The sequence below is a fragment of the Chrysemys picta genome, chromosome 9, assembly GCF_011386835.1.
Source record: "Chrysemys picta bellii isolate R12L10 chromosome 9, ASM1138683v2, whole genome shotgun sequence".
In the NCBI taxonomy this organism is placed as follows: domain Eukaryota; kingdom Metazoa; phylum Chordata; order Testudines; family Emydidae; genus Chrysemys; species Chrysemys picta.
Genome location: NC_088799.1, coordinates 26019300 through 26034022, shown reverse-complemented (window position 1 = coordinate 26034022; position 14723 = coordinate 26019300). Strand labels below are relative to the sequence as shown.

Below are 14723 nucleotides of genomic sequence, written 5' to 3'. Positions count from 1 at the left end.
TACACTGACGGACCAGCAGGGGGAGTGGCTGGCCCCGCGTGCTGCATCTTCACCCCACCACCAGCCTTGCACACCCATCCCCTAGGGTTGCCAACCATCCCAGTTTTGCCAGGAGTCTCCCGGAATCGGGATCTATCTCCTGGAGGCTACTGAAGCCAAACCGGGAGATTTTAGGTGCTAAAAGTCCATCAGCACAGCTAAAAGTCCCGGAGATTTTAGGGGCTAAAAGTGTGTCCCTGCTTGCCCCAGGGCTGCCTGGGGGGGGGCAAGTGGGGCAATTTGCCCTGGGCCCCACAGGGGCCCCCACGAGAATATAGTATTCTATAGTATTGCAACTTTTTTTATGGAAGGAGCCCCCGAAATTGCTTTGCCCCGGGCCCCCGAATCCTCTGGGTAGCCCTGGCCTGCCCCGGCCCCGCGCTGCTCCTGGAAGCAGCTGGCACATCCCTGCGGCCCCTGTGGGGGACCAGAGGGTCTCCGCGCGCTGCCCCCACCCCGAGCACTGACTCCACAGCTCCCATTGGCTGGGAACTGTGGCCAATGGGAGCTGCGGGAGTGGTGCCTGCAGGCAGGGGCAGTGCGCGGAGCCCCCAGTCCCCTCCCCCAGGGGCTTGCTGGCCGCTTCCGGGAGCGGCACACAGAGGGGGAAGTGTGTGGAGCTCCCTGGCCCCGTTTACCTAGGGGGGGCTCCTGGTTGGCGGCGCAGTGAGGCTAAGGCAAGCTCCGCCCCTGCAGCTCCCATTAGCCGCAATACCCAGCCAATGGAAGCTGCAGAGATGGCACTCTGGGCGCAGGTAGCGCATGGAGACCCCAGCGGGGGCCGCAGGGATGTGCTGGCCTGCCTTAGCCCAGCTGCACTGTCGCCCAGGAGCTGAGGTAAGCGCTTCCGGTCTGGAGCCTTCACCCACTCCTGCACCCCAACTTCCTGTCCCAGGACTAAGCCCCCTCCTGCACCCAAATTCCCTCACAGAGCCTGCACCCCTCACCCCCTCCCTGAGCCTGCACCCCCTTCTGCCCCCCAACCTCCTGCTCCAAGCTCATCCTGGAGCCCCCTTCCACACTCCAAACCCCTCGGCCCCAGCCGGTGAAAATGAGTGAAGGTGGGGGAGAGCAAGTGACAGAGGAAGGGGGCATAGAGTGAGCAGGGTGGGGTCTTGGTGCAGGGGCGGGGCAAGAGTGTTTGGGTTTGTGTGATTAGACTGTTGGCAACCCTACCACCCCCATTGTTGGCCACTGGATCCCTCCTGCCCCTCCCCCCACTCACCACTGGTGGGCAGGTGGCTGGCGAGTAGGGATCCGGCCACCAGCAGGACCCGCCGGTAGTTATGGAGGGGGAGACAGAAAATACAGGACAATTTGCCCGTTTTTAAGAAAAAGTCGGGACATCTGCAGGAGGGCTTAAATACGGTTCTGTCCCTTTAAAAATTGGACATCTGGTCAGCTTAGTGTGTGTTCATGTTAAGCACAACTAGAAAAAATGTTTGTTCCTTGTCTATGCGTGTTAAAGCACAGTTGGTAATCATCGTTGCAGACTCACAGCAGACCTACACTGAAAACGCTATGGCGGTGCAGCTGCAGTGCTTCAGTGAAGATGCTACTATGCCAATGGGATAGCGTCTCTTCTCAGCATAGTTAATCCACCTCTGCAAGAAGCAGTAACTATGTTGACAGGAGAAACCCTCCCGCTGACATAGTGCTGTCTACACAGAGGCTTAGGTCAGTATAACAGCGTCGCTCAGGGGTGTGGATTTTTCACACCCCTGAGTGGCGTAGTTATACCAATGTAAATTTAAACTGTAGACCTGGCCTTGGGCCCTATCTACCCTAGAGAGGTAAATTAAGTGATGTAGCAGCTGAATATCCCATCACCAATAGAATACATCTTCACTTGCCACCCTGAATTGGTATGAGCTCTTGCAGTCACACTAAAAATGCTTTATATTAATTCAGTTGTCGCACTCCTCCCCTGCCACCCCCCCGCCCCACAATGGCTAGAGTGGCGTTTTTACCCAGGCTGGCAGCGGGCTGAGACTCCAGCTGGCAGGATCCGGCAGTGGAAAGCCCACCGCCACTCTAGGGTTTCGGCTGCCGGCTCCTGCCAGCTGGGGTCACAGCCCGCTGCCAGTCTGGGGTTCCTTCACCCAGGCCAGCACCGGGTGCTGAGTGGGACCAACGGCGGGACTCCGGCTGACAAGGGGCCAGCAGTGGAAACCCCAGAGTGGCGGTGGGCTGAGCAGCTCCCATAGACATTCACCTCTTTCAACTGGATTACTTCCAACGGGATTCTTTTTGTAGGAAACTATCTCACCAACACGAGTAACTCCTTCTATAGGTGTTATGCCCTGAACAAAAGACTCTGACTTGATTTATGCCGATGTAAATCAGGAGACACTCCAATGTAGTCACACCAGCTGGAGAACTGGATTTAGGCCTAGCGAACACAGAAGAAGGGATGTTTCCCAAAGAAAGAGAGAGAGAAAAATAACAACAAAACACAAGACCAGGCACCATCTTGAGGGAGAAGTCAGCACAAATGAGTTCATAAAATGCAAAGCAAATGAGTTGTATAAACTAATAGTGTGGTAGGAGTTTCACTTAGGGAGAACCTATCATAAATCACTCAACACTCAGTTTTGCGGTGCAATTTAAGAAAATATTTTTCATATCCTACTATCTGCTTCTCTCTTTTCCACATGGATGGGTGTTTGTATGTACAGCAGCTTTGCAGAATTCTACTCTTCTAGGGCAAGTAGGTTTTTTAAATGTCAGATATATCTTAGTTATTTTTTGTCAAGCTTTATAATAAGGCTAAGTATTACAATGCAGTTACATAGCAATTACAATAAGGTTTTGCTTTTCAGTATGCATTACTACTGATTCATATGATCAGAAGTTGACTAGATGCTTGATTTACTTCGTACCATCCCACTGGTGTTCTTAATACATATTCTGCTGGAAGCCAAGTATGGAAAATACAATGTACGAACACTGTGACTTTTCTCAATGCAGTTTATAATTACATTGTAATTACACTGTTTTTTTTGCTATGTAATTACAGTTAGCTTTTAAGGTTTGATCATTTTATCCATTATCCTGAGAAGAGGTGGGCAACAAGTGTGTTGCTTGGGCTGCTAAGTTTCATGACAGCTCAGTCTTGCCAGGCTGCTGAGATTGTATACAAGACAGAGAATGACAGCTTGGAGTAGGGTGTCATAAGGTCCTATTGCCCTGAATTGAGGATGTTTTCGGTATAGACCTTCTAAAAAACATTAATGTATTACTGGCATGCGAAGTCTTAAATTAGAGTGTATACATGAACACTCGGCACACCACTGCTGAAAGGTTGCCGACCCCTGGTGTATGGTAACAATGTACAGAAGGAACTCTTCACTGGCAAACTACTCATTCGACTGCACTGCTAGTGCCAGACTGTCCCATCTAGACAGTGCATCTAGAGCAGAGAGAATACATATGCACCAGCAGCAGACACAATTTTCTACACTCTGGCACTCTGGGTCCTAGTGGCGCCCCCCCCCCAGTCTGGCACCTGAGGTGGCCGCCTCAGTTTGCCTCATAGTAAGGCCAGCCCTGTGCCTGATCTCTTCATTAGAAAGATGGCACTGTAGTGCTTCACATTGGGAAAGATCTGTTTGCAAGCAGAGGATTAGCTTAAATTCTGCAAAATGTATTGGAAATACATCAACTCTACAAGAAAACCCTAAGTCAGTATTATGTATTTATACAGCACCAAAGGTGTGAATGGTACTTTGCAGATAAACAAAATGGTAGGTCCCTGCGCTGAGAAAAACACAATCTAAATTAGACTTAATGCAGAAAAGGACATCAGTAAACAAAGTATAAGGGAGGAAAATGGGAGGACACTAGTTATAATAGAGAGAGAACATGAAGCTTGTGTAACGTTGTGTACTCATCATGTATGCTATAGGATGGAATTTTCATAGTGAATATTTTCAGTGTCCCAATCATATTACCCATTGAACAGCTTGATGCTTCAGAAGTATATCTCCATTATTATTTGATCTCTCTAGTTGAAATGTTGGTAGATATCATGACTCTGATTCATTCATAAATTTATTTTCATATGCACAGTTAAACATTGCCAGTATTGCAAGTATTGTCATACCTTAGCTCTTTTTGGTCCTACTTTAATTTTGCTCACAGATAAATCTTTTAAATCTACATAGAAAATGCAGAGTTTTCTTTCATCAACTTCTTTGAACAGCTCTCGTTCCAATATCAGTAAAACAAGCAACTCGATCCAGAGGCAACTTTATGACCTCAACACCTGTCCCATTGGCAGGGCCAGATGGAATGTGCCAGCTTTCTTCTCCTGAGTAACTGCTCACTTGCTTGCTCTCTCTCTCTCAGCCAGTGGTGCCATTTCAGTTTGGGGGGGAGCACTTTAATCGTGATTCCAGGGGCTACTTAGGCACCTGAAAACTAAACTAGAGTTTTCTTGCAGATAACTTAGATACAGTGTTCCTATCACTAATTTCTAAGTCCTATATAAAGAAAGAAAAAATATATACAAACACCAATTAAAGCCATATTTTAAGTTTATATGCAAATTTAGAACAATTAGGAGATAATACAGCAAGATATTCCCAATCCCAAACCTTGAGGTATCAGTTCTGAAGCCTTAACACAGATATCAGAAACACAAGTTTGATACATTATACACTATCTTTAGTAGCGAGAAATAAAATATGCTGACTCACTAACATTTGACTCCATCATTATTATTAGTATCAGACTTGGAACTGCATTTATTTTAATACAAATTTTAAGTATTTTATAGCTATAACTAAAATATAATTTGAAAATAAGCGACCTTCATTTGCACAGTGTCTAAAGTTGTGTTTAGCTAACTATTCCCTGCCACTACCTCTGATTTTTGAGGTGTATCAAAGCTAGGGGTATTTTTGTACAGACCAAGCTCATCAACAAGAATAGGATACGTCTGCTTTGATTCAATGTTCACCTCTCCTCCTTTACCACTGCCTGTTGCACTGAGATAATAGGTTTTCAGATGTTGGGTTTTTAAAATTAATTAGTAGAAAAGTGGGAAAAGTTAATTACGTATGATTATAGCTTTATTTTAATCTAGGGCTTGGGTTTGTCCTGATGATGGGAGAAAATGGAGTTGTTACTTCTAACAGGAGAGAATCAGTATCTGACAAATTAGTCAGCAGGTAAGTTTTTTTTTTTTTAAGTCATCCAACAAGGATATATATCATTAAAATTATGAGCAGTCTTGCATCTGTAATTATGATCTTAGGACCAAGTAGCATGCCCATATTGGGTTGGGCACTAAGTAGGGGGTGGGCGCAAAGAACCTGCCCCACTTTCTGCCGCTGTGCAGAGGTTGGTGCAGAATTGTGAGGTTGGGCACCATCGCTACCACTGTACACCAAGAGCATAAGGACTGTGTGAATCTGGCACGCATGGTGGGAGTATCCACAGTAACCTACCTGTAGTGGGAGGGAAGGGGATGGGGCAAGGGCCCAGTCACCACTGCACCAACTAGCACAGCTTGCACGTTTCTAAAAGTTGTAGAGGTAGCCATTCTCCTGCTTCACAATGCCTCCAGGATCTTCGGAGCAGCATATAGCGCAGCGTAGGAGAGTGGACTCACTGTTGCCACACCCCTCATGGCAGGGCAGGCTCTCTTCATCTAGCACCACATGTCAACAGCTGCTCTGGCCCCGCAGTGGTCTGCCCCCTGTCAGAGCTCCAGCCATTTTAAATTTTTCCCCTTCTGCGGTATGTCCCCCAAATGGGGAGTGTCCCACATGACTGTAGTTGTCATCAATCTGCCCGTTGAGGGCACCTCTTTCGTTCCACTCCTCTGTCAGAGTAGTGGCCCCAGGGCCTCTCCCTTGAATCTTTTTCTCAAACCCAAAAGAGAAACAAAATCTAAGATGAAAACAATTTAATCCATCCAGGTCCTGCCCTTTTGTCAGTGCTCACTACCAGAGTGTGCTCCACCCCAGTGACTTCTCTGTATCTCCCCAGGTTCCACTCTACTACTCAGAGAGGGACTTCAGAGTTTTTTCCCTCTCTTCCTGCAGTCTCCTCCCAATTTGTGCTTCCTTTCTTTATACATTTCTCAGCTCCTTCCCCAGCTGGGCTTTATCTTTAATTAAGCCTGGCTGACCTTCCAGGTGCAGCCAAGTAGCATAATTGGCCTCTCAAACCCAACTTAACCTTCTTGTTGCCCATTTGGGGGTACACATCCCACCATGCACAGTATATGGCTTAAACCCCAATTTAGCTCTTAATCCTATACTTATTTTTATCAGCATGTTGGTAGTGAGCAGAATTGGTTGAAATGAAATCTGATATTTATTGCAATATCTTCTGATAGAAGCTGGATAAATATCTGACCAATAATAACAATTTATAGTTCTGCATATTAAGGTACAGATGGTTTCAGGGCACATGTGTATCACTACAGGGGGATATTTTTCTACCATGTTCAGCATTACTCAAGTGGCTAAGTGCACAGGGTTGCCATCCCCTAAAGCATTGAGTTTTGGCTTCTGCCAGAGGCAGGGTACTGGATTTGATGGATCAGTGATCTCATCCTGTAATGGTAAATCCTTTGCATCTGTGAATCAGAGGTTACTGGTAAGAACAATCATAGCATACGATATCTGGCTTCATTTAGATAAAGTCAGGACCACACCTACCTTATGCAAAGTTCTAGATATTACCTGTGCGCCCTTGCACTTAGTCTTCCTTAAACAAAGCTGTACAATGCAAATAAGGCCTTAGTCCCTTATGCTCCCGAAAGGGCCTTCTTTCCTGTGTATATATGGAACAGAGAAGAGGGCAAATTCATCCTTGGAATGACTCATTTTATCTGTGGTATTTATAGTCCAATAATTGTAGCATCTAGGTGCTGACTTCAAAGCAGTTATGCCAGGTATGCATTTGGCACAGAGAATTCAAATATGACTCATACATTACAGTAATCGTTGCTTATTGCACTCCATAAAAATCTTGTCACTAAACTTTACCTTTATCCTATGTGTGACCTAGTCAGCTGAGAGATGCCAAGAACAATCAAATTATTTTTTCTCCTAGACGTCAGCAGCCTCACCCAAACTAAAAGAAAAGAGCCCTAACCAGTAAGACATGCCTTGCAGGATAAGGGAATTAAACACTTCTGTTTCCTGTGAACCTGAGAGTTACACCACATGGAATAACATATTAGTGACTTTTCCTCTGCCAGCCTGTTCACTTCAGATCAACATCAATGTGTCTCCTGATGATGGAGGATTCTTCATATGAAAGCCATCAAGAGGAATACTAAAAAGACCTTAAAAATTAACCTGTTGTGACAGTGACAATATATGGGGAAGTTAGGCCAATGGAGCCATGCAGGACAAGATTCCACAGATCTACAGCATCCTTTCTTCTAAGACCCCAAGGAACCATGAGGTTCTAAACCCCCCAGCCTCCTCCTATCTGAGGTGGCTAGATACTGCAGTGCAGGGCCCTGTAGAAAAACCTTTTCCTTGTAAGTATATTAGATAAGCTAAAGTAGCTTTTCTGAAGCAGCAAGGAGAATGCCACTGGGTTTACTTATGAGGTTTTTTTGCAAGAAGGATCAATTTGACCTGTGCTAATAAAAAATCCAACTGTGGTGATACTTTTCTTGATGTGGACAGCTGTTGATTAGGAAATGTTCAGTAACAGTGAGGGTGATTAACCACTGGAACAAACTACCAAGGATAGTGATGGATTGTCCATATCTTGCTGTCTTCAAATCGTAGAAATGTAGGGCTAGAAGAGGCCTCAAGAGCTCATCTGGTTCAGCCCCCTATATTGATGCAGGACCATGGATATTGTCCATTGTTAGCTTTCTTTCATCTTTCTCTTGCACCTAATTTATTTATAGAACCTCTTCTTATTGCCTTTTATGTCCCTTGTTAGCTGTAACTCATTTTGTGCCTTTGCTTTTCTGATTTTGTCCCTACATGTTTGTCCTATTCTTTTGTGCTCATCCTTAGCTGTTTGCTCATGTTTCCACTTTTTGTAGTATTCTTTTATGATTTTCATAAAAAGCTCCTGATGGAAGTTTACTGTTCTTCCTACCTTTCCTTCACATTGGGATAGATTGCTGTTGAGCCTTTAATATTGTGTCTCTGGGAAACTGCCAGTGCTTCTGAAGAACTTTTCTCTCAAGACTGTGGATACTTTTCTGGAAGATACACGTTAGTCAAACACACATGACTGGGCTCAATACAGAAGTAAATGGATGAAATTTTATGGTTCATGTTATACAAGAGGTCAGACTCAATGCTCTAATAGTCTCTTTTGGCCTTAAATTCTATGAATCTATTAAATGAACTGATCACTAACCTGTTTCTGAGCAATCATTAGATGGGTAATTACTTTTATTCACTAATTAACAAGTTGAGGTGGATTCAGACTGACAATTTATTCCATTACCCTGAGCCATCAAGTTCTCCCACCTGTAACCTTTAAAGGATTTTGCCTTATAAGTATATTTCTCACTGCTATATCTACTTTTAATTTCTAATTCAGCATGAGACTTTTAATTCACTGCTGCAGAGAAAGAGCCTTCTCACAAAGACAGGAGAGAACCCAGTTAACTTCTGCACAGATAAAAATAGAAATTCCCTCTGAGCCTCTAAATTGTAGTTTGTTTAAAATGTCAGAACATCTCATCTATTTAATTTTTACCATGAAGTTCACAAAGTACTGTACAATGACTTCTTCATGGGCAATCAGAGATCCCAAAATGAGCAGGCTAATTGATACAATTAATTATAATGGATCCAAGGTGCAAAGGGGCAATGACTCACAGCAAATCTTGTTTGTTGGTTACAAATGGACCACGTTTAAAAGAAATCAGTGCTATCCACATGAACATATCAGACAAGGAAGGAATGTAATGTGTGGAGTTTATTCCCTTCGGGTCTCATGGGTCAGATCCTGAAGTTACGTTACTATACCATGTTTACTCAGGTAAAATTCCCTTTGAAGTCAAAGTTTACATGAGTAAAAATTTCAGCACCTGGTTCCATGGGCCTGATTCTGAGCTTTTACCAGTTTTACATGATTGAGTTGAGTGGAGTTTTTCCTGATTACACACAGATTTTGTACTGGTATTCCTATGTTGGGTAGGGGAGTGATGCTTATTTTTAACTAATATAGTTAATACAAGTAAAACCCCTAGTGTGGATGCATTTATACTGGTATTAGTGTGTCTTATCCCAGTATTCCTGTTCGGGAATAGCTGTGCTGGTATAATTAAAGTGGTACAACTTTTGTACGTAAACAAGGTATAAAGTGTTAATCCTGCAGATAACTGTGTACAGTGGGGTTCAACATAGGGACAAGTGGTCTGCCCATGTGGAGCCAATGGCTGGATTAGGGTTTAAGTGAGATCATAGTAAATTCCTAGTTCGGTGTGTGATGATAGCCATCTTTCTGTCAAATTCTCCCAGGGCATGTGGGTCTCCATTCTCATGAATGACAATATGAAAACTGGCTTATAGATCAAGTATCATCAGCATCATTATTTCTTTTCTGTCCACTGTCATAAGATCATCCATCAATGCAACTGACATAGTTTATGAGCCATGGTTTGGCCTGAAGCAAGACTGAGAGGGGATAGCAGCCGAGCCCAGGTGTTGCAAGGGTTGATTTGCTACCACATTCATGTTAATTTTCCCAGCAGTGGGAGTCTTGAGAGTCCAGATGGTGTTTAATGAGGTTGTTGGTGATACAGTCAGCCAAGATAATCCCCTCTAGCCTTGACCAGCCAGAAGCGGCATGCGTCTAAGTCACAAGCCGTGGCACTTTAACTCATGGTTGAAAGAGCATGGTCCAGTTGTCAAAGCACAGGACTAGGAATCAAGAGACTTAGATTCTATTGTGACTGCCAACAGACTTGCTGTATTATTTTGGGCAAGTCACTTAACCTCTCTGTTTCTCTATCTGTAAATAGGGGATGCTTCGTAGAGGTGTTTGTAAAGTGCTTCAAGCTCCTCAAACAGAAGGTGCTAATCAAGTGTAAAGTATGATTATGGAAACTTGATTGTTTTAATTTACCTAACGTAATGAAAGAACTCTTCAGGTTACAAATTCTTATGTCATTTTACTACATATAAAAATGAGATGTAAGTTTCAGAGTTGAAATAGTGCCATCCTTTCAGTGTGCTTCTCACTTGCCTGATTAAGGGGATTATTTAAGTAATGTTAAAATGGTTTTCACAGATCTATCACGTGGTCATCTCTAACAGCTGCCAAATCTGGCACAATTATTCCATAAACCTCCATTGCCCAGGTGGCCATATAGTATGCAGAGGTTTTACTGATCTTGCAGCCTTTCCAATATATTAAAAGCCAGCTCAGTTGACTAGACACTTCCTTTTGTGTAGATGAGGAAGCTGGTTTTCTCTTGAGTGTGCCTTGAACTGCCACTGCCTTCACTGAGAGTTAAAGGTGCACAGCATCTTGAAGGATCAAGCCCTAAGTATTTTACAAGCTTATACCAAGCGACTAAAAATGGTGTGCAGATTTTGTGAGCCTCTGCCAGATGATATCTAATAATGACATCGTTCTTAATGAAATCATGTAGCAGCAAGTTCAGACAGTGAACAAAATATGCTCACATGGGAACTTGCCATCTTGCACTGCTCTTACAACATCGGATCTATTGTCAGTGAGTGATCATAAAGGCAGGGGAAAGACCTTGGTTGTTAGACCATACATTTGTTTGGTTTTAAAGCTTAGATTGTATGCTGACTGCTGTGTGATCATTGTTAAGCCCAGAGATGCAAAGTGCAGCTTGTTTTCAATAGCCACTGTCAGTAGAGTAATGCCTTGCAGTCCATTCTGAAGTCTCCTTAAAAGTTAACTGTTTCCTTGATTTGGCTCATGAGTATTATGGGGGGAACACTTTAAGGCAGGGCAGTGAACAATCAGTCATTCAGCAAATCCTTCTTGATCTGTCAGAAGAGAACAATGGGATTTATGTAAATACCCTTGAAAGCACAAAAGATACAATTCATCCCTGGTGTAACTCCATTGGCTCAATGCAAAGTAATGTTGCTGAATAGGCATCTCACTCTTACAGACCTCTAGATTGCATTTATTTATATACTACTTTTAATACCAAAGTGCTGGATAAGGTTTAGAAATGTAACCCAACAACAAATAGTAATCACACTGTTAATTGGTAGCCCCTTAGTGAAAATGCAGTATTGAGGAGGCCAGGAGTATAAGTAAGGTAAATGTATTACAGAACATCATATTGGGTGGAAGAAATGAGAGACTTTGTGAGGAGATTTATAATGAAAAAATACCTGACAAAGTGAATAAGCTGGGCTGAAGGGCAACTGCCAGAGAATTGGAGCTAGAAGGAGAAAAGAGTTGGTTAATATTTTAAAAATTCAGTTGCCATTAGGGCTGGATGAAAATTTTCTATTGACGCTTTTGTGACAGAAAATTGGGTTTGTGACTAAACAAAACTTTCCATGGACGGTGTCTGATGGCCACAGAAAATTTTGACTGAATTTTTCATGAAAAACAAAAAAGTTTTCAGTATTCAGCTGAAACAAATTATTTTTTCATTGAAAATTTCCACTAAAAAATCTGTGTCTAAGTTTAGTGCTATGTATTTTGATTCTCCCTTCCCCCCCACCCCTAAAATTGAGGAAATGGGTTCCACATGCCCCTTTCATCTACCAATCCCTTGTTTATGCCCCCACCACTTTAGGCTCTACATAAATGGCCCCGTTCTTCAGGTTAATGATTCATCAGCACTACTTTGAAACTTAACCCACCTTATTTTTTAACGGTAATCCCAAGCATTTTACTCACCATTGAAATGCAACCAGGTTTTGGGTGGGATAATATCTCCAGTGTTAGAGGGTTACCTTCTGCAGTCAGAAAGTGACTACATGATATGACTCCAAGAACAATGGTGTTAGCTGAGAAAAAGTTCTGAGCCCGTCAATGATTACAAATGCTCGTAGGATTGCCAATTTTGGTTGGACATATTCCTGGAGGTTTCATCACATGACAATCTTTAATTAAAGATTAATCTCTAATTCCTGGAGACTCCAGGAAAATCCTGGAGGGTTGGCAACCTTTATGCCACAGGCAAAAGATGAGAACATCTACTATAGCAGGGGTGGCCAACCTGTTTGGCACGTGGCTCACCAGGGTAAGCACCCTGGCGGGCCGGGACAGTTTATTTACCTGCTGACGCGGCAGGTTTGGCCGATCGCAGTCCCCACTGGCCGCGGTTCGCCATCCTGGGCCAATGGGGGCAGCGGGAAGCGGCGCGGGCAAGGGATGTGCTGGCCACGGCTTCCCGCCACCCCCATTGGCCCGGGATGGCGGACCGCGGCCAGTGGGGGCCGCGATCGGCCGAACCTGCCGCGCCAGCAGGTAAATAAACTGGCTCGGCCCTCCAGGATGTTTACCCTGGTGAGCCGCGTGCCAAACATTGCCGACCCCTGCTATACAAGGAGCCGCATATTAACTTCTGAAGAGCTTGCATGTGGCTCCGGAGCCACAGGTTGGCCACCCATGTACTATAGTGACTCCTCATACAGTGTGACTCAGAAAGAAAAGCATAACCTACTGACCCACAAACCACTTGGTGCAGCACCTGAATTTTGCTTGGAGGTATCCCATCCCACTCAACTTATGAGATACAAGATCACAGTCCAAGATAATATGGCTGCAGGCCTTCATTTGTCACTGCCACTTGATCAGAGGGGTCCAATTAGGGGAAACTTGTTGCTGTCAGTCATGAGTTACAGGAATAAAATAAATATTTCAGAAACTGCAGATTGGGAATTCTCCGAATCATGTTTTGTTGTGCCTGAATGTTAGTTCTGCAGCTGCCTCTATGCTAGCAGTGCAAACATTGCTGTGTAGAACAGATTTAATTTTTTTATTAAAGCTAATGTTAAAAAAATTATATAATACATAGGTTGGGAAAAGAGTGTCTGTACATCTGGGTATAGTGCTTAGATTATCCACAAATACAAAGTTAGTTTTTAAAAGTCATATGATACATAGAGTACCTAATCAGCAATAACCCAAATTTAGGTGAATAGATTTAACAATACAGTTTAGATATTAGAATCCGAATACTCGGGTACATCACTCATGAAAAGTTGTACGGAGATTTGGTTGTGGAAAGCAGAATATATCAATGGGTGGAGATTGTCCCTCAGTAATTGAGAATTAGGTTGGTTTACTAAAGATTAAATTTCTCTATAAAAGGTATTTTGCTATATTTGGAATCTTTATTCTTGGACTTCATCAACTTTTCTTCAGGCTGATTACAATTATTTTTGTTAATGTACAACAGAATTGTTTCCATGCAAGTGCTGATTAATGTTACATATACGGACCAACAAGCTGACAAACTAATAAAAACGTTTCACACACATCAACATATAACTTAACTGTTCCTAGTTGGGATGGATAAATGCTCTATTTGCATTTGGTCCCCTCAATAGAATATCTAGACATCAAACACAAAATTAATTTTTATCTACAATGAACCCCAATCTCCATCACTTCTTGTTTCAGCTACTGGTCCTGTCAATAGGGATTTTTAATATTCATGAGAAATATAAAAATAGAACTGACCCTTGCTAAGGAATCTTCCCACACAAACTACATAGCCATGAGCAAGTATAAACATACTTCTGGGCATATGCATAATAAAGAAATATAGTATAGCATTGTAATACCAAATCCAAATGAGCGCAAATGAAAGGTGTATTGGCAGGATAGGCTATTTTTACAGTGTAGTTAAGATCTGGGGGCATCATTGTTTGATTGGAGGGTGTGTATTACATCAGATTCTGAATCTGGACTGGTGCTATTTTTTTCTTTTAAATAACAAAAATATTTTGCCTTTCTTACACCCAGTACAGCTCACTATGATGTCTTGAAAGTGAGACTTGAGCATACAGTATACAGCATTTGAAAAGGGGAATCTTCTTTAAGAAAGGAGCAACAGTTAAGGCTGCCCTTCCCAGTGACACACTGGATTTGCAAATACAGATGGGCAGGGAAAGGATGACTCTGCATTAATCAGCTCTTACTCAGGAGATGGCTGGCGAAAGGGAGAGCTCAGTTGAATCAGGAGAGAAACCAGCTCACACTACAAACATATCAAATTACAGCCCAATGCAGTAACTTTGGTCTGAGTCACTTATCGGTTTATCTGGTTGGCTACTTTCTGATTATCTATGCTGTTGAGCAAACAGAGCAGTTTCACTTAGGGGCAACTCACTCCCAGTGAGGTAAGCTAAACAGGAACAAGGCTCTTATTCTGGATTCAGAATAAGGGTGTCCATCAATGGAGTTAATCGGAAATAATGCAATGTGTGGACAAGCTCTGAGATGCTAGATAGAAATGTGAGGATCCCAGCTGTGAGATTTCCAGTGCAAAATCATTGTGGTTTCTTTCCCTCCCTTTGATCTGAACATATTGTAATATAGAACATGTCAAGCAGTAAGCACACTACTTAATTGCACAAAAGTGCATCTTTTAAACATGATTTTCTAGGCAGGATCATGGAAGCTTGGCAAAGGGGTGTTTTTATTATGGTGACATCCGGTACCATTTGGTTGAGTTCTGCCCGTATTTCCATTATAAACATTTGGTTTGGTTATGTAGAGGGAGGGGA

General features: G+C 43.1%; 2 long non-coding RNA genes across 2 annotated transcripts in view; one reads left to right on the top strand and one right to left on the bottom strand.

Moving 5' to 3' along the window:
* The window catches only part of LOC135973662 (uncharacterized), an 85894-nt gene extending 78659 nt beyond the window's left edge, over positions 1 to 7235 (top strand). The window contains exons 2-3 of the long non-coding RNA XR_010590604.1: positions 5129 to 5213; positions 7111 to 7235. This is a non-coding gene — a long non-coding RNA (uncharacterized LOC135973662). The remainder of the gene's footprint in view (positions 1 to 5128; positions 5214 to 7110) is intronic.
* Positions 7236 to 10884: 3649 nt separating this feature from the next.
* On the bottom strand, positions 10885 to 12011 carry LOC135973661 (uncharacterized). Its single transcript, XR_010590603.1, has 3 exons — positions 11884 to 12011; positions 11367 to 11416; positions 10885 to 11009 (listed from the first exon to the last, which is right to left on the bottom strand). It is a non-coding gene; the product is annotated as an uncharacterized LOC135973661 (long non-coding RNA).
* Positions 12012 to 14723: the final 2712 nt, after the last annotated feature.